Source organism: Protopterus annectens, chromosome 14.part0 (genome assembly GCF_019279795.1).
Source record: "Protopterus annectens isolate FY-2018-M chromosome 14.part0, PAN1.0, whole genome shotgun sequence".
Classification (NCBI taxonomy): domain Eukaryota; kingdom Metazoa; phylum Chordata; order Ceratodontiformes; family Protopteridae; genus Protopterus; species Protopterus annectens.
Window position 1 is genome coordinate 911,889,052 of NC_056748.1, and position 24,829 is coordinate 911,913,880.

General features: G+C 42.8%; 1 protein-coding gene across 1 annotated transcript in view; it reads right to left on the reverse strand.

The window, feature by feature from the left end:
- The window catches only part of BTAF1 (B-TFIID TATA-box binding protein associated factor 1), a 3,603,226-nt gene that overhangs the window by 2,134,129 nt on the left and 1,444,268 nt on the right, over positions 1 to 24,829 (reverse strand). The window lies entirely within an intron of this gene.

Genomic DNA, 24,829 nt, shown 5'->3' on the forward strand with positions numbered 1-24,829 from the left:
AAGCAGAAAGTAGGGTGGATGCAGAGTTTATGGCGAGGAAAGGATGCCCTGAAACATGGCAGTGGCAAACCTTGCTCTGGACTTGAAGATTAGAAAGTGATAATAGTTGGTGATGGTATGCACAGAGGACAAAATATCGGCTTCCAAAACATCTTTATTGGCCATTCCTTTAAACATAAAAGGTGCAGATTTAGCAGTAGCCATAGTGAAGTGTGACCTCAAAGGATCTGATGGCTGTAGCAAAACAAGATGCAGTGGAAAATACATTTGGAGAATGCTTAGAAAATGGTCTTCCCTTAGAGCTACAGGCAAAGGCCACAAAAAAAAGCTGGTCAGACTTCCTGACATTCTTTGTTCTGATGCAGTAGTAACACACATGCTTACTCACATCTGAAGTATGGAGCATGCCTTCCCCTTGTTTTGAGGGTTAGGAAAGAAGGTAGGCAAGTTGATGATGCGATTTAAAGACATAACTGTAATCACTTTAAACATAAAGGAAGGGTTGGTCCTGAGAGAGACTTTCAGGCTGGAAAGTAATGAAAGGTTCTACACACATACGTGCGTGAAGCTCTGAAACCCTTCTAGCTGAAATAATAGCCAGCAGGAAGGCTGTCTTCCAGGTCAGGAATCTAATGCATGCTGAAGCAGCTGGCTCAAAAGTGGGACAGTCAGCTTCTCCAGAATGAAGTTGAGATCCCACAAGGCAACAGTAGGCTTTTGGGGGGGGGGGGGTCTAATGTGGATAGCCCCTCTCAAAAACTGCTTCATGATAGGATGGGAGAAGTGTGTGTGTGGTGGTGATGGTGGGGGGGGGTTAAGCAGCCAAATAAAATTCACGCTTCAGCAGTTTCATCTTAATAGAAGAATAAGCCCTTTGTCAAAAGTCCTGATATGTATGAAAGGATCAGAGGCATCTGAGCTTGAAGAGGGCTCTATCCCGTTTGTCTGCACCGTACAGAGTCTCTTATGGAAAAGGCAGAGTATGATTTTCTTGTACTAGGTCTCCTGGCTTCTTACAGAATCTCCAGGACCTATTTGTAGAAAGGTGTCCTCCTCCACAGAGTGAAGGTATTATCCAATCTGTCAACTTGAGTGTGGTCAGGTTGGGGTGTGTGATAGTACCCTTTTTCTGATTAATAAGTCCACTCATTGTGGTAGTAACCATGAATCGTTCTTGCTTAGACTCAGCATTAGCAGACACCAGTGCCTTGGGCAGTCTGGGTCTATTAGAATGACACTTGGCTCTTATTCCCTAACCTTCCAACAGCACCCTGGAGAGCAAGGGTACTGGGGAAGGCACAGAGAATAGGCCTGACCAAGGGAAGGTGAAATAATCAGTCTTGTAGGCTTGCCCTTGTTCTGGTCCTTGAGCAAAACTTTTTCAAGTGACTGTTTTCCTTAGGGGCAAAAAGATCTCGCTGACACACCCCATTCTTTGACTGAGAAAATTTTCTCAATGCAGTTGTCATTTGTGAAGGTCTGACAGACTTCTGCTTAGGTGATCAACCAGTTGACAATTTTCTCCTGGTAAGTAATCTGGGAAACTGCTAAATCCATAGGTTTGCACCTCATTGCAAAGGTCCAAGGTACTAAGAATCCACCGGACTAAGTTTACACTGAGGCAGTGACAAGCAGGATGGGTAGTTGGTATGTTTACAGGAATGGATCTAGATCTAAGCATGCAAGAACATAAATTGTATGAAGAGACCATCTTCATCAACAAATGATTAGATTCCAAAGCTTATTCTCCTTGGTGGTCATTTTAATTGGAACATAACCCTAATGATGACTCTTAAATAAAACAAAGATCTACACATCACACACACTTTGCATTGTCTTGCAAAAGTGTTTAGTGATTCACACATACAGTGGATATAAAAAGTGTACACACCCCTGATAAAATGCCAGGTTATTGTGATATAAAAAAGGAGACCTCAATAAAAAATTCAAAACTTTTCCCACCTTTAATGTGACATATAACCTGTATAATTCAACTGAAAAACAAACAAATCTGTTAGGAGAAAAAATATAACAAAATAAGAAATGTACAATAAGCTGGTTGCATAAGTGTGCACACCCTTGAACTAATACCTTGTTAAAGCACCTTTTGATTTAATTACAACCTTCAGTCTTCTTGGGTACACCTGCCATCAATCAGAGAGAATCTGATTAACCCCAAATAAAGTTCATCTGTCCTAGTAGGATTTTCCTAACATTTACTCAGTTGCCTGCTACAGCAAAAGAGTACAGTTCTGTACACTTACCATAAATGCAGATGTTCGAGTGTATTCACTGTTGCAGTCATTACATTTGGGTAATCTGCTGGCAGTTTGCCCTCAGTCGGCCTGAATTCCAAAGTCTTGGGTCCTGCGTCGGTTGCTGTCTCTTCTTCCATGACGTCAGGTCGTCAGGGGTATAAAACATGCAGCCGTCCTCATTTTCTTTAGTTTTTCTTGCCCCCGTTGTCAGGTGTATATATACACACATACACACATATATATATATATATATATATATATATATATACACACATATATATATATGTGTATATATATATATATATATATATATATATATATATATATATATATATATACACATACATGCATCAAAATAAAGTTTACCTTCATTTACAAGCAGATACACCACATAGGTTGCAGAAGATAGAGAAGGAAAGATAAACTGTAGAATGACAGGGGGATGGCGGGACGATAACCTGGACTGCAACAGTGAATACACTCGAACATCTACATTTATGGTAAGTGTACACAACTGTACTATATGTTCTTCGTGTTTCACTGTTGCAGTCATTACATTTGGGTAGAATCCCAAAGCTATGGCTGGGAGGCTGAAGCTAAACAGCATTAGGTGCGGCTATACGGCCGTGCAGCACTGCAGTGGCAAAGCCTGCCCTGGACTTAGAGTAAAGAGGCAAATGGTAATGCTTTGTAAAGGTGTGAACAGAACTCCAAGTAGCAGTCTCTACACTGTCTTTGGTTGGTACTCCTCTGAGAAAGGTTGCCTTAGTAGCTGCAGCTCTGGTGGAATGAGACCTAATGCCCTTGGGCACAGGTTTACCATGGTGTAAGTAGCAGAAACGGATGCAGTCGCTTATCCACTTTGAAATTGTCTGCTTTGAGATAGCCTTTACCTCTGATTCTGCAGCATATGACACTAGTAATTGCTCAGTTTTTCTTAGAGCTTTTGTCCTGCTCAAGTAGAATCTTAGCTGTGTACGCCCAAGGAATGCAGAATTCTCTCCCCTTTGTTCTGCAGATTTGGATAAAAAATTGGCAGATGAATTGTTTGGTTAAGAGACACACTGGAAACCACCTTAGGCATAAAAGTAGGATTTGTCCTCAGTGACACCCTGTCTGGGTAAAATATGATAAAAGGCTCTACAGCCATGAGGGCCTGTAGCTCTGAAACTCTTCTTGCTGAAGTAATTGCTAGTAGCAGAGCTGTCTTCCATGATAAGAACTTTATTTCAGCGGTAGCGGCTGGTTCAAATGGAGGCAGGGTGAGCTTCTCCAACACATAATTGAGGTCCCATGCAGGTAGTGGTGATCTTCTAGGAGGCCTTCGGATTTTGGCTCCTCTAAGATACTGCTTTAGTAAAGGAGGAGAAAAGATAGGTGGCTCTGTATTGTAATGAGCCAAAATGGCAGCGGCATGGATTTTGATTGATGAGAAAGATGGGCCTTTGTCAAGCATCTCAGTTAAGTATTGTAATATCTGAGGAATATGTGGTTCTGCTGTATCAGTTCCTTGTGCTTGATTTCAAGCACAGAATCTCTTCCATTTGTCAGCATAAGATTTTCTAGTACTAGGCCTTCTGGCTTCCAAAAGGGCATCCATCACAGCTTTACTGAGAGGTGTTGTTCGTATGATTACATGATTAGCCATGCTGCCAGGTTCAGAGTCTGTAGTTGATTGTGCAGGATATGATTGTTTTGCTGGGACAGTAGTTGCGGTCTTTGAGGCAAGGTCCAAGCTGGGTAGTGAGACAGGTTCCTTAGGATTGGGTACCAGTATTGGCCGGGCCAGTCCGGGGCAATTAGTATCATCTTTGGCTTTTCATGTCTGACTTTTAGGAGGACCTAGGGTAGAAGAGGCAGAGGTGGAAAGGCATAAACTGACAGGTTTTTCCAACTGAAGGATAGGGCATCCACATTCCATGATTGCCTGTGGTAAGTCCTTGTGCAGAATCTTTTCAATTGAAAATTTTGAGGAGAGGCAAATAGATCTATGTCTGGGCTCCCCCATTTCTCTGTTATCATGCTGAATACTTGTGGATTTAGTTTCCACTCGTGAGAATCCATCAGGTTTCTGCTTAAGTCGTCTGCCAGTGTGTTCTGTTTTCCTAGCAGGAATTGTGCTTGAAGATTTATTTGGTAGGTCAAAGCTGTGTCCCACAGTGCCATGGCTAATCTGCATAGGGGGTAGGAGTGTGCGCCCCCTTGCTTGTTTATATACCACATGACTGTGGTGTTGTCAGTCTTTACCAGCAGTTGTCCTGGATGAAATAAGTCCTTGAAGGCTATTAGGGCATTTTGAACAGCTAGCATCTCTTTCTGGTTGATATGTAGATGCATTTGCTTTGGTGCCCATATGCCCTGATTGCATCTTCCTGTCATGTGGGCCCCTCAGGCATAATCTGATGCATCTGTTAAGGTTTGGCTGGCAGGGGGTATAGTGAAGGGCCGTCCCATGTTTTGGTGACAGGCCTTCGCCCACCATAGAAACTCCTGTTGCAGGCAGGGAATGAGAGGAATCACCGTTTCCAGACTGTGTGAATGTTGACTCCATAAACTTTTTAGGTACCATTGAAGTTCTCATATGCAGTCTTGCATATGGAATTAGTAGGATGCCATGAAGCCCAGAGCCTGCAGAATTTGTCTTGCAGAAGACTGGGTTTTTGTTACCAGTTTGAAGTAAGTAGTCAGTTGCCTTTGTTTGTCTGGCGTGAGGTAAGCCATCTGGGCAGTTGTAAGCAAGCTTGCACCCAGGAATGTTATCTTTTGAGAGAGTACAAGTTGTGATTTCTTTTCATTTACTGTGTACCCTAGGCATGCTAGAAGCCTTTTCACAAACGCCAGGTGTCGTAGAAGAGTGTCCTTGTTCTCTGCTTGAATGAGACAGTCGTCCAAGTAAGGATATATTTGAATACTTCTTTGTCTGCAAAATGCAATTACTGGTGCCATGCACTTTGTAAAGTCCCTGGGCGCAGTAGATAAGCCAAAGGGCAGTGCAGAGAATTGGTAATGCATTAAGCCAGGCTTGAATCTGAGGTATCTTCTGCACGACTGTCTTATTGGGACATGCAGGTATGCCTCTTAAGTCTAGAGTCACCAGCCAAGCATTCTTGCCCAGCATGGGCAGAAGCTGTTGCAAAGTGAGCATTTTGAATTTTGGAATGTCCAGGTATGTGTTCAAAATCGAAATAATCCAGTATTGGCCGCCAGGCCTTGCCCTTTCTGGGTACCAAGAACAGTCGAGTAAAAACCTTGTCCTTTTTCCTGTTCTGGTACTGTCTGAATGGCCCCCATATCCATGAGGGATGTAACCTGTTTCTGTGCCACTGCCCATTGGGTTTTTGGCAGGTCTGGCCAACCATTTGTCATTGGCAGAGTGTGGAAATGGAATCTGTATCCCTGTGATAGGGATGTTCAGTAGCCACTTGTCCTGGGTTATAACTGCCAATTTTGAGCAAAAAGTGCTAATTTTCCCCCTATGGGTGCTGCCAAAAGATAAGTGCTTGGTGTAGGCAGAGGGAAGTCATTGGGATTGCTTTCTGTAGGTTTGCGCTTTATCTCCTCCAGATTTGGAGGTGGATGCGCCCCACTGCTTTGACCTGTATGAGCCTTGAGCCTAGTACCTGGAACCCTTAGGGCATCTGGATTTGCCCCTTAGAGCTCTGTCTGACACAGGAAAGGACCAATTTATTGTAGGCCAGTGTCTACTGAATCTAGGTGGCTGCACTTGTAAGAAATCTTTAATAGTTTGCATAGTCTTAGCTTTGTCTTCCATTTTCTTTAAACCACCTTCTGCCTTAATACCAGAGAATCATGCTGTAAATGTGCATCTAGTAATTTAGCTTTAACATGATCAGGCAAATTTTGTTCCTTTAACCAGGCATGTCTCCTAATCACAAATTCAGTAACTGCGGCCCTGCAGGAGGCCTCTAAAGAATCAAAACCACATTGCAAAGTATGCTTTCCAACTTGTTCAGCTGCATGCAGTAATTCCTGCAATTCCTTATTTTCTGCACATTCTGAAATCATCATTTTCTGTTTCAGCAATCCCATTACATGTTGTTGGTACTTAAGCATATGAAATTGACAGTTTAAGGCCATAATTGCCAAGGTTGCAGATGTATAAACCTTTTTTCCCCATCTGTCCAGCGCCCTTGAATCTCTGTCGGATGGGGTAGGGTTCTTTGTTGTTGAGGCCTTAACTCCCTTTGGACCCTGTCAAATAGTTTCAGGATCAGCAGCAGGGTTTCTAAATAAAAATTTATGAGAGTCAGACACCCTGTAATACCCGTCAGGCTTACTGGGAGCCGGAGGCAAAGAGTCAGGGGTCAGGCTTGACTCCAAAAAAAACATCATCCACAAAGTCCAACACAGGGGGAATGGCTAAAGGCTTGTGCTGAGGGAGAAGGAGGCAATCCCTGAGCCTCTTTTTTCATTCTGAGAAGTCTTCACACTCTCAGTGAAAATGCTACCTCAAAGTATGCAAGGTTTCTCCAAATGAATAATCCTCAGGAGGAGATGCAGATGGAATAGACTCCTACAGCATCAGAATCCTCACAGGGAGGAAAAGATAATTCCTGATCAGAAGAGGAATCAGAAGAAATAGAAACCTGATCTGAAGATTCATAGTCAGTGTCTTGCCTAGGCCTCTTATCTGGAGGGGGATGGGTACCCCTGATCAAGGTAAAGTCTTAAGCCATTTTGATCATCTGTTTTTTAGGCATAGAGGCCTGTGCACGTGGCTCGGGCATTGGTCTTTTAGTTTTAGAAGGTATTGGTCTTTTAGTTTTAGAAGGTGTCTTTGCCTTTGGTTTTGCAGCTTTCTGTTTGATATAAAAATGTTGAGGTCTGAATACAGCCTCAGAAGCCGGTGCCTGCTCAGCGGCTCCGGACCCATCTGAGGGAGATACATCCATCAGTCCAATACCTTGAGTATCTTGCGGCATGCCGGACTCCACATTGGTGTTGGTAGAGGCCTGCGACTTGAAGGTAGCGGGTAACAGGGGCTGCGTAAGCACCTCACTGAGTACAGGCGAGTGGCTTAGGAGTAGCTTCGTCGGATTTGGATCTCGACTGCCTTTCTCTGTCCTTTTCTTTGCGTTTTTTATGTACTCCGGTAGTCGGATTGCTATCCGACATCCCTGGGTAGTTAAATCGGTTTCCAAAATACTTAGATGCAAAAAATATACCGACGCTTAATAGTGGGTTGGTTAAATCTAGCACAAAACCGACAGCCAGGCACGTTGTGATCAGGGCCTAGGCAAGGAATACAGTATAAATGGAAATCCTTATGAGATATTTGCTTCCCACAAGCAATACAATTTACTTTTTCTGACATCAGTAAAAAGCAAGAAAAAGAAGTTTCCCCAACAGGGTACTTGGCTTTATTGAAGACTTCAGTTCTGAAACTCAAATGCAAATATTTCAGTAGTCGGCCGACCGGCACTTGAGAAATGCTTCTGCTTCGGGCACCGCGCAGCAAGACAGACTGAAGAAAATGGCATCGGCTGCATGTTTTATACCCCTGACGACCCGACGTCATGGAAGAGGAGACGGCAACCGACGCAAGACCCAAGACTTTGGAAATCAGGCCAACTGAGGTCAACCTGCCAGCAGATTACCCAAATGTAATGACTGCAACAGTGAAACACGAAGAACATACATGGTTTGCAGATAGCTTACAAAGCATCAAAGGGATCTCACTGTTGAAAGGTATCAGTCAGGAGAAGGGCACAAAAAAAAAATTCCACAGTATTGGATATACCATGGAACACAGTGAAGGCAGTCATTAAAAAGTGGAGAAAATATGGGACAACAGTGACGTTGCAAAGAATTGCAAGTCCCCCAAAAATGAAGAAAGGACAAGACGAAAACTGGTCATGCAGGCTTGTCAAGAGACCTAAAGCAACACTGAAGGAGCTGCAAGAATTTCTGGTAAGTACTGGTTGCGTACTACATGTGACACCACTCTCCTGTATTCTCCGTATGTCTGGACTATGGGGTAGGGCTGCAAGACAGAAGCCTTTTCTTACACAGAAAAACATCTAGGCCCAGCCAAAACTTGCAAAACAATGCATCAAGTCTCCCAAAAGCATGTGGGAAAATGTGTTATGGTCTGATGAGACCAAGGCTGAACTTTTTGGCCACAATTCCAAAAGTTACAAAGGTTTTTCAGCACTGTCCACAGTATAGCTTTCACATAAAATGCTTACCAGTAAAACAAAATAGATTTCCCGGTGGAGTACATCTAGAAAGTTCTGAAGCCCAGACCAGATCAAGCGAACACACTTTCTCATTAAAAGGCAGCATAGCATAGCACATGCCTGCAGGAAACGCACACACCTGAAGATGGTGCAGTCTGACAGTAACTTCTATCTGGAATGCAACTATGTATTTTTAGGCTGGGGAGGAGCTAATCCACTAGAGGAGGTTTACAGAGCTCTGGGAGTAAAGTCAGCCAAGGCACATATCTGCCTGTGGCTAGTAACCAATGTCATTAAGACTAAATCTCATCCTTATGAAAAAAAAAAGTTCTCCCTATCAGAGAATCCTGTCAACGTATAAAACCATTAGTATATGTCTTTATACATAAAGTGGTGTCTACTCAAACAATTTAGACATCTGCAAGAAAAATACAAAACTTCGGTTAATATAGTTCTGCACTGCCAGATTAAACTAATCCTTGTAGTTTTAACATGAATGTTCACTGCTTGGATCAACAGCAGAGTGAATTGCGAGAGGTGCTTTTAAAAGAATTGTTAGACAAAATAGGCTTTATTTTATAGGCATATGGTTGTCATTTTCAAACTAAAGTGGGTTAACTTGGCTAAACAAAATATCAAACATTACTCTCAACACTTGGAAGGATTCCCACCTTTAGAATAGTCAGATGGAATGCTAGCTTAATGAAAAAGTCTGTTGGTAACTGAAATTCTAGCCTGAGAAATTCCCAAGGTTCAGGCAACAACTGGGACTTGCCCAAAGGTAAGTTATCATCAGTTTACTTTTCTTCACATTTCAAAAACATGCCATAATTAAATATTTTCAGGTACTTGCGTATTATCGCAACCAGATTTTCGCAATAATAGCGCTTGCTTCCCAATGTGGAAATGTAAAAAGAAATGTATGCAAAATCACACTGACAATGTCAACTTCATCTAAAAACTTTGTTTAGGTAGCAAAAACATTGTAAATTTAAAGGAATGAGAGCTTTTTTCAAGCAATGCTGTTTTCCAACATCTTGTCACTGTAAATACATTTTACACAGCCGCTATGTGTAATACACGTTCCATACCCCCAGCCGTGAGCCTGTAAATGTTGTCAAAGTTATACTTCAGGTTAGTAAAGACGATCTATGTAGATATTCAGTGGTAGTGAACTAACCCCAAAAAACAACCTTAATAAATACAATGCGTTTTTGGGATCTACCTAAGACAGAAAAGGAGTCAATGGCACTATGGCATTATATCAAGTAAAGAATGCTGTTCCTGACATTCAATGACATTATACTATGGGAAGCAGATTTTTTGGAAATGCAATACAGAAAAATGTTACCAACACGTAGGAGTTCGAGTGAGTAATTTCTTTGAAGGAAGTAGAATTAATTTTACCACTGCTGTCCACTTCATTTATTGTTGGGCAAAGCAGATGACATCTATAAGTTTCTGTCAGGAAGAACTGGACATGGCTGACAAGACAGTCATAGACTGGAGTAATTACTTACGTGATGTCTGTGTCTTAGAAATGGGAGAAAAAGGACAAGAAAGAAATCGGAGGGCCAGAACGTATTGTGGAAATGGACGAGACTCTTTTTACTAGACGTAAAAGTAATGCTGGCCGTATTCTCCCTCAACAGTGGGTATTTGGAGGGATATGTAGGGAGACGAGAGACTTTTCTTGTAAAAGTTCCTGATAGAACAGCCGCAACATTATTTAATAAAATCAAAGAATACATTAAACAGGGCACTACTATTTATTCAGATTCATGGCGGGCATATCAAACTCGACAACTAGAAGAAGCTGGTTTCAGTCATGAAAAAGTAAACCATTGCTACAACTTTGTAGATCCAAACACAGGAGTGCATACACAACACAGAGAGAATGTGGGGATCTGTTAAGTGGAGAAACAAAAAACAGAGAGGCACTGCAAGACACCATTTGGACTCCTACCTAAATGAATATATCTGGCGTGAAACACAGCTTGCACTAAAGAAAGACTTATTTGATGCAATCTTGACAGCAACAGCAGACAATTTCTCTCCATACAAAAAGTGTAACCCAGCAAGTGAACCATCTACAAGTATGCTTCCTTAATCAGCAATAAAATATTTACAGATATGTTGCTCAAAAACATCTGGAAGACATCCACATGAATACTATGCAAAACATCCACAAAACATTACAACAATAACTGCTATCCCCCACAAAAAAATCAGTTTCTGTCAAATACTACAAGAATGCACTTCGTAACTTTAGCCTCCATCGTCAAGACCTTCATCTCTGTTTGATTGTTTAGATTGCTATTACCTTTAACTTCAATTATTTCCTACAGTACGTCAAATAAAACTAGTTATTTACCAAAAAAATGTGTTGCTCCAGATTTCTTCTTCTCAGGAAAAAGTTTAGTATCCAATTTCGTAGTAATCCATCACACAGTAAAAACGAACATTTCTCATGCGTCCTCAATTCACTTCTGCACTAAGACAGCAGTGCAACCAATTTTGATGTACGCAAAGAAAGTTTCACATTTCTGCGTTAATTTATGCTACTAATTTGGGACAAACTACGTTGTACCCAAAGAAAACATCAAATTCTGTCTTACTTTTAGTCCCACAATCCGTTTTTGGGCCAACAAACGTATATTACCGCAACCGCGAAAATCTGGTTGCGATAATACGCAAGTACCTATTTTCAATCAAGCAGAACTCAAAAGCACCAAGTATCACAAAGAAAATTCAAATGCTCAAAAGCCTACAGTTAAAGCAGATGAGCAATTTATGAAAATGCATTACTACATGTCTTCATATTAACCTAAGGAAATATGAACAACTGGCACCATAATATTTAAGATACTTCCCAAAGTTAAATACTTTTTCTTCATGCTTATAGCCAAACCCTGCCAATGACTGGTCATTTATCACTGGTTAAGAGACCATGAAAAAGCAGCCATGCATAAAGTAAATGGGGGTTCTCTTAATGGATTGTAATCCCACCCCCCACAGCTGACAAGAGGACATGTCACCAAGAGGAAGTGTCCAATACTCTCCACAAGGTGTGTGCCTGGTAGTGGTGGTGGGGAGACAAGGGACTCCCACATATTCACACCATTACTGACTAAGCATCACCAAGTCAAAATCCCCCATGTCTTACAGCCACTGTAAATATGAAATCTGCTTGCACAGCAGCAAATAGCCAACTGGAAAGTACAGTTTTGTACCTACCATAAATGTAGATGTTCGAGTGTTCACACTGCTGCAGTCATTACACTTGGGTTATCCTGCCGTCAGACGGTCCCGTAGTTGGCCAGAGTTCAAAAGTCTTGGTCCGGTGTCGGTTGCTGTCGCTTTTTCCCTGATGTCAGTGCGCCAGGGGTATATAAGATGCATCAGACACCATTTTCTTCAGTTTTTCTTGCCCCAGATGTCAGGTGCCCCCAAGAAGGTAGGCAATAAATATTGCTAATGAGAAATATACATATAAAATAAAAACAATACCTTCAGTTACAAGCAAATACACCACAAAGGTTGTATAGGATAGAAAGGTATAGATAAGCCCAGCTAGTTCAGAGGGGATGGAAGGAGGGTAACCTGGACTGCAGCAGTGTGAACACTCGAACATCTACGTTTATGGTAGGTACAAAACTGTACTATGTTCATCGTGTTACACTGCTGCAGTCATTATACATGGGTAGAATCCCAAAGCTAAGGTTGGGTGGCTGGTCTATAAAGAGTTAGGATTGGCTATGAGGCCTTGCAGAACTGCAGTGGCAAATCCTGCTCTGGATTTAGAGTAAAGAGGTAGGTGGTAATGCTTGGTAAAGGTATGCACTGAACAAGTTGCAGCCTCCAAAATTTCCTTGGTAGGTACTCCTCTGAGAAAGGCTGTTGAAGTGGCTGTTGCCCTGGTGGAATGTGGCCTAATGTTATTTGGGACTGATTTTCCATGCTGTGTTTAGCAGTAACGAATACAGTGTCCTATCCATTTGGATATAGTCTGCTTTGAGATACCCTTGCCCTGTGATCCTGCAGCATATGCTACAAACAGCTGCTCAGTTTTCCTGAAAGCTTTTGTTTTGTCCAAGTAGAAGCGTAGCTGCCTGTGTATGTCCAAAGAATACAGCAGTTTCTCCCCTTTATTCTGGGGGTTTGGATAGAAAGTTGGCAAATGGATGGTTTGGTTAAGAGCCACACTACATACCACCTTTGACATAAAGGTAGGGTTTGTCCTTAAAGAAACCCTGTCCTGATGAAAAATTATAAAAGGTTCCACTGCCATTAATGCCTGTAGTTCTGAGACTCTTTGTGCTGAAGTTACTGCCAGGAGCAGAGCTGTTTTCCATGATAAAATTTTTAGATCGGCTGTATTGGCTGGCTCAAAAGGTGGCAGGGTCAGTTTTTCCAAAATGAAGTTGAGGTCCCAAGTTGGTGTTGGTGCTCTCCGGGGCGGTCTTATGTTTTTAGCCCCTTCTGAGGTACTGCTTTAGCAAGGGATGAGAGAATAAAGGAGGGTCCATGTTGTAATATGCTGAAATGGTAGAGGCGTGGATCTTAACTGATGAGAAGGATAGGCCTCTGTCCAGCATCTCAGTTAAGTATTGTAAAATCTGAGGGATGTTTGGAACAAGAAGGTCAAGGCTTTCAGCCTGGTTCCAGGCACATAATCTCTTCCATTTTTCTGAGTAAGCTTTCCTGGTGCTAGGCCTCCTGGCCTCCAAAATGACATCCATAACAGCTTTAGAGAGAGGTGTTGCCTGTTTGACTACTGAATCTGCCATGCAGCCAGGTTTAGGGTTTTGAGCTGACCATGCAGGATCTGATTGTTTTGCTGAGTCAGAAGGTGTGGAATTTGAGGCAAAATCCATGGTGGGTCTTGAGCTAAGTTCCTTAAGATAGGGTATCAGTGCTGGCGTGGCTAGTCTGGAGCAATCAGGATCATTTGTGGTATTTCTTGTCTGGCTTTTAGGAGTACCTTTGAAAGGAGAGGCAGTGGTGGAAAGGCATAAACTTTTAGGATTTTCCAGCTGAACAGAAGAGCATCCACTTTCCATGCTTGTTTGTGATAAGTCCTTGTGCAGAATTTTTGTAGTTGGCAATTCAGTGGGGAGGCAAACAGATCTATGTCTGGGCATCCCCATTTTTGTGTTACCATGGTGAAGATTTGTGGATTCAATTTCCATTCGTGAGGGTCCATGATATTTCTGCTTAGATTGTCTGCCAGAGTATTTTTCTTTCCTGGCAGGAATTGTGCTTGCAGGTGTACTTGATAGGTTCATACTAGGCTATCTGCCCTAGGGTATTTATAAGCCTAGCCAGAGTGTGTTTGGCTTTCGCCACCCATTTTAAATTAATTTTGCTATGCCCTTTTTCGAGGTTAGTATACTGTGCCTCTGTCTAACAGTGACATAGAAGTGGTACCCGGGGTAAACCTACGATCTCCCATCCACTCATCAAGATTTCTCTTGAAGAGAGTCAATGAGGGACTCTGCCTAACCTGGACTGGGATTTTATTCCAGAGTCAAGGGAGCCTCTGGGTTATGAATCTGTCCCTCCAGCATGTCCTATTTATTTCAGTGCTGAGGTTCAAGTCTCTCGAGCACGTAGCTGGATGGGATTTGGATTTTCTGAGGTGCATGTCCATTAATTCCGGGTTGGACATGGCTTTATACGTCAGGCACAGATCACCTCTGAGCAGGCGGTATGCCACTGAGTAGAGCTGGAGTTTCTTTAACCGGGCAGCATATGGCATCTGTTTGAGCCCTTTGATCCTCTTGGTGAGGTACTTTTGGGGGTCTTTCCAGTTGCTGCAGGTGTCTGGTAAGGTACATCCCAAAAGGGGCATTGTACTCAATTATGGGCCTGATGAGGGATGAGTAAAGAGGCACGATGACCTCCCCTGATCTAGATGTGAATCCCTTCATGATTAGGTGGGCTATATAAAATGTTTTTCTAACCACTTTGGCAACGTGGTTGTCAAATGAGAGATTGCTATCAACTTGGGTCCCCAGGTCCCTAATTACTTCTTCTGTACTTAATGGATTACCACCTATGTGGTAATTTGTGGGCACTTTGTTTTTGCCAAAGGGGATGACTATACACTTTTTGGCATTTAGCTTGAGGCCATGGCTCTGGCACCAGCTGTCTGTTCCTATGAGGCCCTTTTGGAGGATGCTTGTGTCAGCTGGAGTGTCGATTATGGCGCCCAGTTTGCAATCATCTGCAAACTTGGTCAGCCTCAGTCCTTCCGTGTTGGCCTGTACCTCCGAGAAATATATACCGAACAAGAGAGGTCCCAGGACTGAGCCTTGTGGGACGCCACTTGTAACTGGTTTGGAGTCTGACATGGCTCCAGCAATTCTAACCATGTGGGTTCTGTCCTTGAGCCAGTTTGCAACCCATCTAGTAACATAGGGGTTTATATTTAAGCTGGTGAGCTTATTTATAATGCCCGAGTGGGGTATTGTATCGAAGGCTTTTGCGAGGTCCAGGTAGGCTGCGTGGACCACCTTCCCCTCGTCAATGGCCTTGGTGACTGTTTCAAAGAAATCAACCAGGTTTAAGAGGCAGGATCTGCCCTTAAAGCTGAACTGGGTAGGATCCAGTGTCTGTAGGTCCCCAATATCTTTATTTATGAGGTCCATGATGATCCTTTCCATAGCTTTGCAGATCAAGCTAGTCAGGCTTATGGGGTGATAGTTTCCAGGATCCGTTGAGGCACCACCTTTGTGGAGAGGGACCACTGTTGCTGTAAGCCACTCTTTAGGTACATATCCTGTAGTAAGACTGAGATTGAACAGTAGTTTTATGTTTGGGTTTAGCTCTTCTTAGAGTTCATGTAGGACGCAGCCCGGGACACCGTCTGGTCCCATTGATGCTGTGTTTTTTGCTTTGGAGGGGGCAGCTCTTACCTGAGCATCTGAGATGTCAGGGGGGCAGCACTCTGCTGGGATAGATATTTGCCCTTTTGGTGGGGAGGGGGGGAGAAGTTTGTGCTGAACCTGTCAGCTAGGATGTTGGCAATGTCTGTGGGTTTTTTGTCATTTTGGACTAATTCTGAGCATATCTGGGAATTCCCACCCAGGTTCCTAACATAACTAAAGAAAGCCTTGTGATTATCCTTAGTGTCCTGTGCAATTTTTCTCTCGAAGCTGGCCTTAGACGATTTTATGAGTGCTCGTAGTTTTTTGCTAATACTGATCAGAGATGCCTTCCCTTTTTGGGATTTTGCTCTATCATGTAGTAGCTTCCTCCTTCTATTGTATAGTTTGTTTATGGCTGGGGTCCACCAGACAGGACGTCTGCCTTTGGAGGACTGGGTCTTGGTTTTATTTGGGATTGCATGATCCATGCATTCCTGAAGGTGTTCATAGAATGCGTTTATAAAGGATTCTGCGGTCTGGGCCGTATTTTCCAAAGGCCAGGGGGCTTTGAAGGATTCCACCTCGGTTTTGAGGAGTGTGAAATTTGCATTAGAGAAGTTTCTCACTGTGGTTTTCAGGGCAGGGGGTGGAGTTGGGATGTGACTATCCAGCGAGATTAGTTTATGGTCTGATCTTACCAATGAGGGATACACTTCTGGTCGGGAGCATAGAGTCCCCATGTTGGCAATGATCAGGTCCAGTACGTTTTCCCCTCTTGTGGGAGTGGTAATAAGTTGTTCCATAGCATTTGAGTTTATAAATTCTAGGAACCTTTGAGCTAGGGTGTTGGAGCTAGAGTAATGCTCCCAGTCTATGTTTGGGTAGTTGAAGTCGCCCAATATAATGGTGTTTGGAGAGACCTTCATATTTTCCAGTGTTCTCAGGAAGGCCGAGTGGGGTTCCTGGGTTTGGGAGGGTGGTCTGTAGCAGGCTATAAACTGGAAGGCAGTTTTACCCACTGTTAGTTGCACATGGATAGTCTCTGATGCTTCGTGCTGTGCCACCAACCTGGAGGTGTGGTTATCTGATGAATATTGATACTCCCCCCCTCCTTTTGTGGTTCGGTCCAAGTTTTGGGGCCGAAAAGCATGGTATGAGGTATAACCTGGTAGTGCTGGGGTGCTCTTGGGAGCCTTGAACCAGGTTTCTGTTACTGCACATTTATCGATGTTCTCCATGCTAAGGAGAGTTTCGAGTGCATGCATCTTGAGGTTTAGACTTCTGGCGTTGAGTAGCATTACTCTAAGTTTCTTATCCCTTGTGATACTTATGGAGGTGGGTTTGTCTTTTGAGCCTTGCCTAAAAAAGGCACTATGGGGGAAGCAAGAGCCTTTGCCAATATCCAGTGATACGTTAGAGCTGTGTTCCACAAGGTCATGCCTTGCCTGCATAGGAGATAAGAATGAGTGCCCCCCTTGCTTGTTTATGTACCACATTACTGTGGTGTCTGTCTTTAGTAATAATTGTCCTGGATGCAGAAGGTCCTTGAAAGCTGTTAGGGCATTTTGAACAGCCAACATCTCTTTTTGATTAATGTGAAGATGTATCTGGTCTGTGGTCCACTTGCCCTGAATGCATTTTCCTGCCATGTGTGCTCCCCAGGCATAATCAGAGGCATTTATTGTTAGAGTCTGCCTGGCTGTAGGTAGAGTAAAAGGCTGACCCTTGTTTAGGTGACATGCCTGTGCCCACCATCGAAACTCCTGTTGTAGGCAGGGTATCATCGGTATTGCTGCTTCTAAACTGTGAGAGTGTTGAGTCCAAACACTTTTTAGGTACCATTGTAATTTCCTCACATCAGTCTTGCATATGGTATTAGAAGTATGCAGGATGCCATGAATCAAGGGCCTGCAGAATTTTCCTTGCAGGGAGATGGGACTTTTTTGCCAGTAACTGAAAATATTGAGTTAGTTGAACTTGTTTGTCTGGCGTGAGGTAAGCCATCTGGGCCATTGTATTTAAGCTGGAACCCAGGAATGTAATTTGTTGCAAGGGCACTAGTTTTGTCTTCTTTTCATTTACTGTGTACCCTAGAAAAATTAGCAACCTTTTTACAAACGCCAGACGCTGTAGAAGAATGTCCTTTGTCTCTGCTTGAATGAGGCAGTCGTCCAGGTATGGATATATTTGAATTCCTTTTTGTCTGCAAAATGCAATTACTGATGCCAGACACTTTGTGAAGACCCTGGGCGCAGTAGATAAGCCAAAGGGCAGTGCAGAGAATTGGTAGTGCATTATACCAGCTTTGGAACGGAGGTATCTTCTGCAATTTTGTCTGATAGGGACATGCAGGTATGCCTCTTTGAGGTCCAGAGTAACAAGCCAAGCCTTCTTGCCCAGCATGGGTAGAAGCTGCTGTAATGTCAACATTTTGAATTTTGGAATATCCAAGTAAGTATTTAGAATTGAAAGGTCTAGTATGGGTCTCCAGGCCTTGTCCTTTTTGGGGACCAGGAAGAGTCTTGAGTAAAATACTTTTCCTTGTTCCTGCTGTGGTACGTTTTGAATAGCTCTCATGTCCATGAGGGCTGAAATTTGTTTTTGTGCTGGCATTCCTTTTAGCTGTGGTAAAGTATGAAAGTGGAACCTGTAACCTTGAGACACAATATTCAGAACCCATTTGTCTTGGGTGATTGTTTGCCAGTTTTGAGAAAAAAGTGCTAGTTTTCCCCCTAAGGGGGCTTCCAAAAGGGAAGTGCTTGGCATACGAAGGGTAAAGTCATTGTGACTGTTTCCTGTAAGGTTGAGACTTGTCCTCACCTCCTTTTGGGGTTGAGGTGCCCCACTGTCATCGTCTGTTTGAGCCTTGGGGTTGAGATCTGCCTCTTGGGCGTCTGTATCTGCATCTCTGTGGCCTGACACTGGAAAGGAACAATTCTTTGTTGGCCAATTTCTGCTAAATCGAGGTGGCTGTACCTGTAAGAAATCCTTGACTGTTTGCATAGATTTAGCTTTATTCTCCATTTTCTTTAACACCTCTTCTGCCTTAACACCAAACAAGGTGTCATGCTGTAAAGGAGCATCCAATAATTTTGCCTTAACATGATCAGGTAAACTCTGTTATTTTAACCAAGCATGTCTTCGAATCACAGAACCTGTAACTGCAGCTCTAAAAGAGGCCTCTAAAGAATCAAAACCACATTGCAGAGTATGTTTTCCCACCTGCTCAACTGAATGCAATAAATCCTGCATTTCTTTACAATCAGGAGCTTCTGAGCTTGCAAACATTTTCTGTTTTATCTGAGCCATTAAATATTGTTGGTACTTAAGCATGTGAAATTGGAATTTAAAGCTCTTACGGCTAAAGTTGCAGAAGTGTATACTTTCTTCCCCCATCTATCCAAAGCTCTGGAATCTCTGTCAGAGGGTACCGGATTTTTTGCAATGGAAGCCTTAACCCCTTTTGGACCCTGGGAAATAGTTTCTGGATCAGCAGAAGGGTTTTTATAAAGAAACTTGTGAGAGTCAGGGACTCTATAATACCTATCTGGCTTGGCTGGTGCAAGGGGCAAAGAATCAGGAGATAAGCTGGATTCAGAGAACACATCATCCACAATATCTAGCACAGGCGGAATAGCCAGGGGCCTGTGCTAAGGCAATAAAAGGAAATCCCTGAGCCTTTTCTTGGATTCTGAGTAATCCTGACTTTCCCAATGGAAATGTTCCCTCATGGTATGTAATGTTTCCCCAAAAGAATAATCCTCAGGAGGAGAGGCTGAAGGGATAGATTCTTCAGCATCAGAGTCCTCAGAGGGGGGTAGAGGGTATCCCTGGTCTGAAGAGGAATCAGAGGAAATGGAAACCTGATCAGAAGAATCATAGTCTGTATCCTGCCTAGGTCTTTTCTCAGGAGGGGGGTGGGAACCCCTGATTAGAGTAATGAGGTCTTCGGCCATTTTGAGCATCTGTTTCTTAGGCATGGAGGACTGTCCAGGAGAATGCTGTACTTGTTTCTTTGTCTTTAATGGTACTTTTATCTTGGCTGTTTTAATGGTAAGTTGTGAAGGTCTGAAAACACCCTCAGAAGCCAATGCCTGTTCAGCGGCTCCGGAAACATCTGAGGGGTTAGTTTCCGTAGGCCCAATACCTTGAGTTTCCAGAGGCCTAGTTGTCTCCACGTGAGAGTCGGAGGCAGCCTGTGGCTCTGAGGTAGCTGGTGTCAGGGGCTGCGAAAGTGCCCCACTGAGAACTGGCGACTGGCCTAGTAGAGGTTTCGTTGTCGGTTTTGGACCTCTGATGCCTGTCTTTATCCTTGTCCTTGCATTTTTTCGGTATTGCGGTCGTCGGTTGATCCGACGGCATAGTATAATTGAACCTTTGGCCAAATTAGTGGAAAGCAAAATCAAAACGTCTTTTTATAGTGCATTTGTTAAATCTAGCACAAAACCGGCAACTAGTGATGTCGTGATCAGGGCCTAGGCATGGAATACAGTAAGAGTAGAAGTCCTTATGAGGTATTTGCTTCCCACAAGAAATACAATTAACTTTTTCTGACATCGGTCTGAGGCAAGTAAAAAGATTCCCCAACGGGGTACTTAGCTTTATTGAAGACTTCGGATCTGAAATTCGACTTTGAAAATCTCAGGAGTCGGCCGACCGGCACTTGCGAACTGCTTCTGCTTCGGGCACCGCGTGGCAAAAAAGACTGAAGAAAATGGCGTCGGATGCATCTTGTATACCCCTGGCACACCGATGTCAGGGAAGAAGCGACAGCAACCGACGCCAGACCAAGACTTTGGAACTCTGGCCAACTACGGGACCGCCTGACGTCAGGATAACCCAAGCGCAATGGCTGCAGCAGTGTAACACGATGAACATCCACCATCTCCTTGCTCCCAGAATGGGCAAGCTGGTATATACTGTTTTATTCCCTACCTCCCCTATTTGGCTCTTTCAGCACTCAAGCTGCTGATTAATCTCTGGTCCTCTGGGCCACAGTAAAGACTTTATACCTCTGTGCCATACATCCTAGTCTTACAAATAAGCAGTTCAGTCACAATTGCACATTATACAGTGTGATGAAAACTTCAAGTTTCAAATACAAAGCTACAGAAATTAAATTCTGCCAAGACAAAAAAATAAATATATATGACATGACTTGAAGCAATAATTACCACAACACCCACTGTGAACTTAAAGCACAGCACAGTGCTTCCCAATTAAAAACACCCTTATGGTAGAGAAACAATTTTTTAATTAAAGGGTGCCAATCCACTCTTCAACTGCTACAGAAGACTTCGCTCTTTAGAGATGACTTCCTAGTTAGTAATATTTTCAAGCACCTGTAGCTTTATTTGAGATCAGGCCAGAGAAAGCAAAAAGTTTGTGTAAGAAATAGTAGATGATCGAATTGATGACTCTTGCAGTACTGCAAAAAAATTTACAGTCCTTTCTTGTCCCAGGAAAATAACTGTCTGGGACTAATACTCTAGTAAAAAATGACTCTAATGAAGGGGGAGGGGATATGGCAAGTAAGGGTCGACCCTGGCCAAAGACAGATGGAAAATAAAACAAAACAGTGGGAAGGGTGTATATACTGCAACAGTAATCTATTCAAACATCTACTGTTATTGTAAGTTCTTACACAACTGTAGTATGTTCTTCATTATTTCACGGTTGCAGTACTGTTGACAACTGAGAAGATTCCTAAAGATTTTATGCTGACAGGGAGGTGGTCTGAGGAATAGAACTATGGTGTAAAAATGTTTTTTTGTAAAATGGACCTGGGTAAAACCAACTTTAGTCCTAGAGAAAGCAACAATCTTATAAAAGTTTAGCAAAAGTGTGAACGGATGACCAAGCTGCTGCTTCCAGAATGGATCCTGAATCCAGACCTTTGAAGTAAGCTCCTGAAGAGCCAATTACTCTAGCAGAACCAACTTTGAGCTAACATTTGGGAAATTTTCCATGGAAATATTAACAAACATGGTGAGAGAAATCAACCTGAGCTGATCTTTTAAGATACTCAGAAGCCTATTTTGCCATCTAAGGACACAATGTCAGATTTTCTGCTGGCTTTTGTTTTATTCAAACAATCATAGCTGGCTGTGGTCAACTAGGAAATGGAGACCCCCCCCGTTAAGAATGAAGGAAAACGTAGGAAGATGAACAGACCGACTCAGACATTCCAGTATCTCCTTAAGCAAAAAAGGAGAATTAATCCAAAGGGATATCTTATACTTATGAAAAATGAGAACACCAAGTGAGTAAGTGTTAAGTGATACCTTTGCAGCAGATGTTAGAGCCTCTAACAGGCCAGTCTTCCAGGTACACAACTTCACAGATGCAGAACAGGCTGGGTCAAAAGGAGAAAGAGTTACTGTTAGTTTTTCTAGGACATAATTGATGTGCCAAGGAGGAAGAATGGATTTTCTTGAAGCCCCAATATGAAGAACACCTTTTAGGACTTGTCTAAACTCATTACATGCAGAAATAAGGGGTCCATAGGTAAAGCAGGCTGAAATGTTTGGCAGGTACCACTTGAAAGATGTGTATGCAAGCCCTGAATTGAACAACATGCACAAACGTTGCGAGTACAACAGATGTACCTATTTAGTAAGGGTACTTATCCTCTGCTGAGAGGGAGAAAAAATATTTTTCATTTGAAAAAGCAAGATTTTCATGTAGTAGGTTTTCTTGCTCACTTACTATCTGCAATATATCCTCAGAGTAAAGGTGACTGAAGGGGCTTAAAAAGCTATCGTGCAAATAGTCTCCTTTTTTCTGTCAGCATGTCCATCCTATGAGTTAACTTATGCTGACTGCTCTTAGTTAAATGAAAAAAGGAGAAGCAATTCTTTCTGTGCCAAAAGGTAGCCAATGCCACTATTTTTGACTTACCTTTCTGAATCTTCAGGACCTTTGAAATGAGTGGAAAGAAGTATAGGAATTTTCCTTTTAAGAGACTGATAAAGGAACTATTTTTCATGTTTCCCTCCATGGAACTCGGGAACAGAACACCTTCAAATGTCTGTCTGGAGTGGGGGCAAACCGATATCTACGGAATTATCCACGGATGGACAAATTTGAAGGTAAACCTCTGTTCAGCATGCATTCCTAAACAGCTGTCTTTGATCTGCTCAGATAACCTGCCTCTGAATTCATCTCTGATGGAATGCAAGTTGGCTGCTTGGAGAAATAGTAGTGAATAGCAATATCTGAAGCTATTAAAAAAAAAAAAAAAAGTTTGTCCCCTTTGGTGATGTACCACATGACTGTAGAATTGTCTGTTAGGACTTGCAAAGCTCCTGGGGATCAGAACAGTCTTGTAATGTAAAGATCAAGGCAATCATCTCTTTTATATTTATGTATGTTTAACTGGGTCTAGATCAGAAGACCGAATGTTTAAAATCGCAAATGCTCTAAAGAGTGAAAATGCCGGACCTCAAAGTGCTTTTTTTTGAGATTGCAGTACAATGAAGATCGGAATATTTGCCCTTTCCTCACTGTAGTGCGATCTCCAGTTGGAATATATATTTAGTGGGGGGTGTAGTCCCCCACAATAATGATTTCGAGGTCTGTCATTTTAGCTCTTTAAGGGGTTTGCGATTTTAAACTTTCAGTCTTCTAATATAGACCCGTTTAACTGTCTTGTTTTAACAAACCACTTGGGCTTGCATGCCCAACAACGAGGCTCCTCAAGCCAGTTCTGAAGCATCCATAAAGACTTTCTAAATCAGAGGAGGAGCCACAAATGGAAAACCTGGATTGAGTGTTACCTGGTTTATCTACATCTGGATTTATTTCTTAACAAAAGTTTAGAAGAATTGGGAGAGATAGAAGGGGGCAAGTATGCACCCAAATTAACCTGAGACACCAATGAATCTTCATAATATGGAGTCTGGCAAAGGGAATCTTCCATATTGTTGATGTCATATAACCAAAACAGTACAGTTGTGCACACTTACCATAAATGTAGATGTTCGAGTGTATTCACTGTTGCAGTCATTACATTTGAGTAATCTGCTGGCAGGTTGCCCTCAGTCGGCCTGATTAACAAAGTCTTGAGTCCTGCGTCAGTTGCTGTCCCTTCTTCCATGACGTCAGGCAAAAAGATCTATGTCTGGGCTCCCCCATTTGCATGTCAACATGCTGAAAATTTGCGGATCCAGCTTCCATTCGTGTGGGTCCATAAGATTTCTGCTTAGTTCGTCTGCCAGAGTATTTTGCTTTCCTGGCAGGAATTGAGCTTGTAGATGTATTTGATAAGTCAAGGCCATGTTCCACAATACTATGGCTAGTCTGCAAAGAGGATAAGAATGGGTACCCCCCATGCTTGTTTATGTACCACATGACTGTGGTGTTGTCTGTCTTTATCAGTAGTTGCTCTGGATGAAGCTAGTCCTTGAAGGCTGTCAGAGCATTCTGTACAGCTAGCATCTCTTTCTGATTGATATGTAGGTGCATTTGATTTGGGCTCCATTGGCCCTGAATGCAACTCCCTGCCAGATGCGTCCCCAAAGCATAATCTGATGAGTCTATCGTCATGGTTTGGGTAGCAGGGGGTTGAATGAATGACAGTCCCTTGTTTTGGTGGCAGGCCTCTGCCCATCATAGGAACTCTAGCTGCAGGCAAGGAATGACAGAAATCATTGTTTCCAGGCTGTGACAATGCTGACTCCATAAGCTTTTTAGGTACCACTGACGTTTCCTCATATGCAGTCTTGCATATGGAATTAGAAGAATGCAGGAGGGCCATGAACCCCAAGGCTTGCAGATAGCTGGGTTTTTGTGGCCACCTCTTTGAAGTAAGTCATCAATTGAATTTGTTTTTCTGGCATAAGGTAAGTCAACTGGGCAGTTGTATTCAAGCTTGCACCCAGGAATGTAATTATTTGAGAGGGTACCAGTTGTGATTTCTTTTCGTTTATGATGTACCCTAGACAAGTTAGAAGTCTTTTAACAAACGCCAGATGTCTTAGAAGAGTGTCCTTGTTTTCTGCCTGAATTAGACAATCGTCCAGGTATGGATAAATCTGAATATTTCTTTGCCTGCAAAATGCAATTACTGGTGGCAGGCACTTTGTGAAGACCATGGACGCAGTAGACAAGCCAAAGGGCAGTGCAGAGAACTGGTAATGCAAATAGCCTGCTTTGAAGCGGAGGTATCTTCTGCAAGATTCCCTGATTAGGATATGCAGGTAAGCCTCTTAAGTCTAGAGTTACCAACCAGGCATCCTTGCCTAGCAGAGGTAGTAACTGTTGGAGTCAGCACCTTGAATTTTGTAATGTCCAGAAATGTATTTAGAATGGATAAGTCCAGAATTGGACACCATGATTCGTCTTTTCTGGGTACCAGGAAAAGTCTTGAATAAAAACCTTGTCCCTTTTCCTTTTCTAGTACTGGTTGAATACCCCCATATTCATGAGGGACATAACTTGTTTCTGGGACTCTGCCCACTGATTTGGAAGCAGATCTGGCCATCCGTTTGGGATTGGC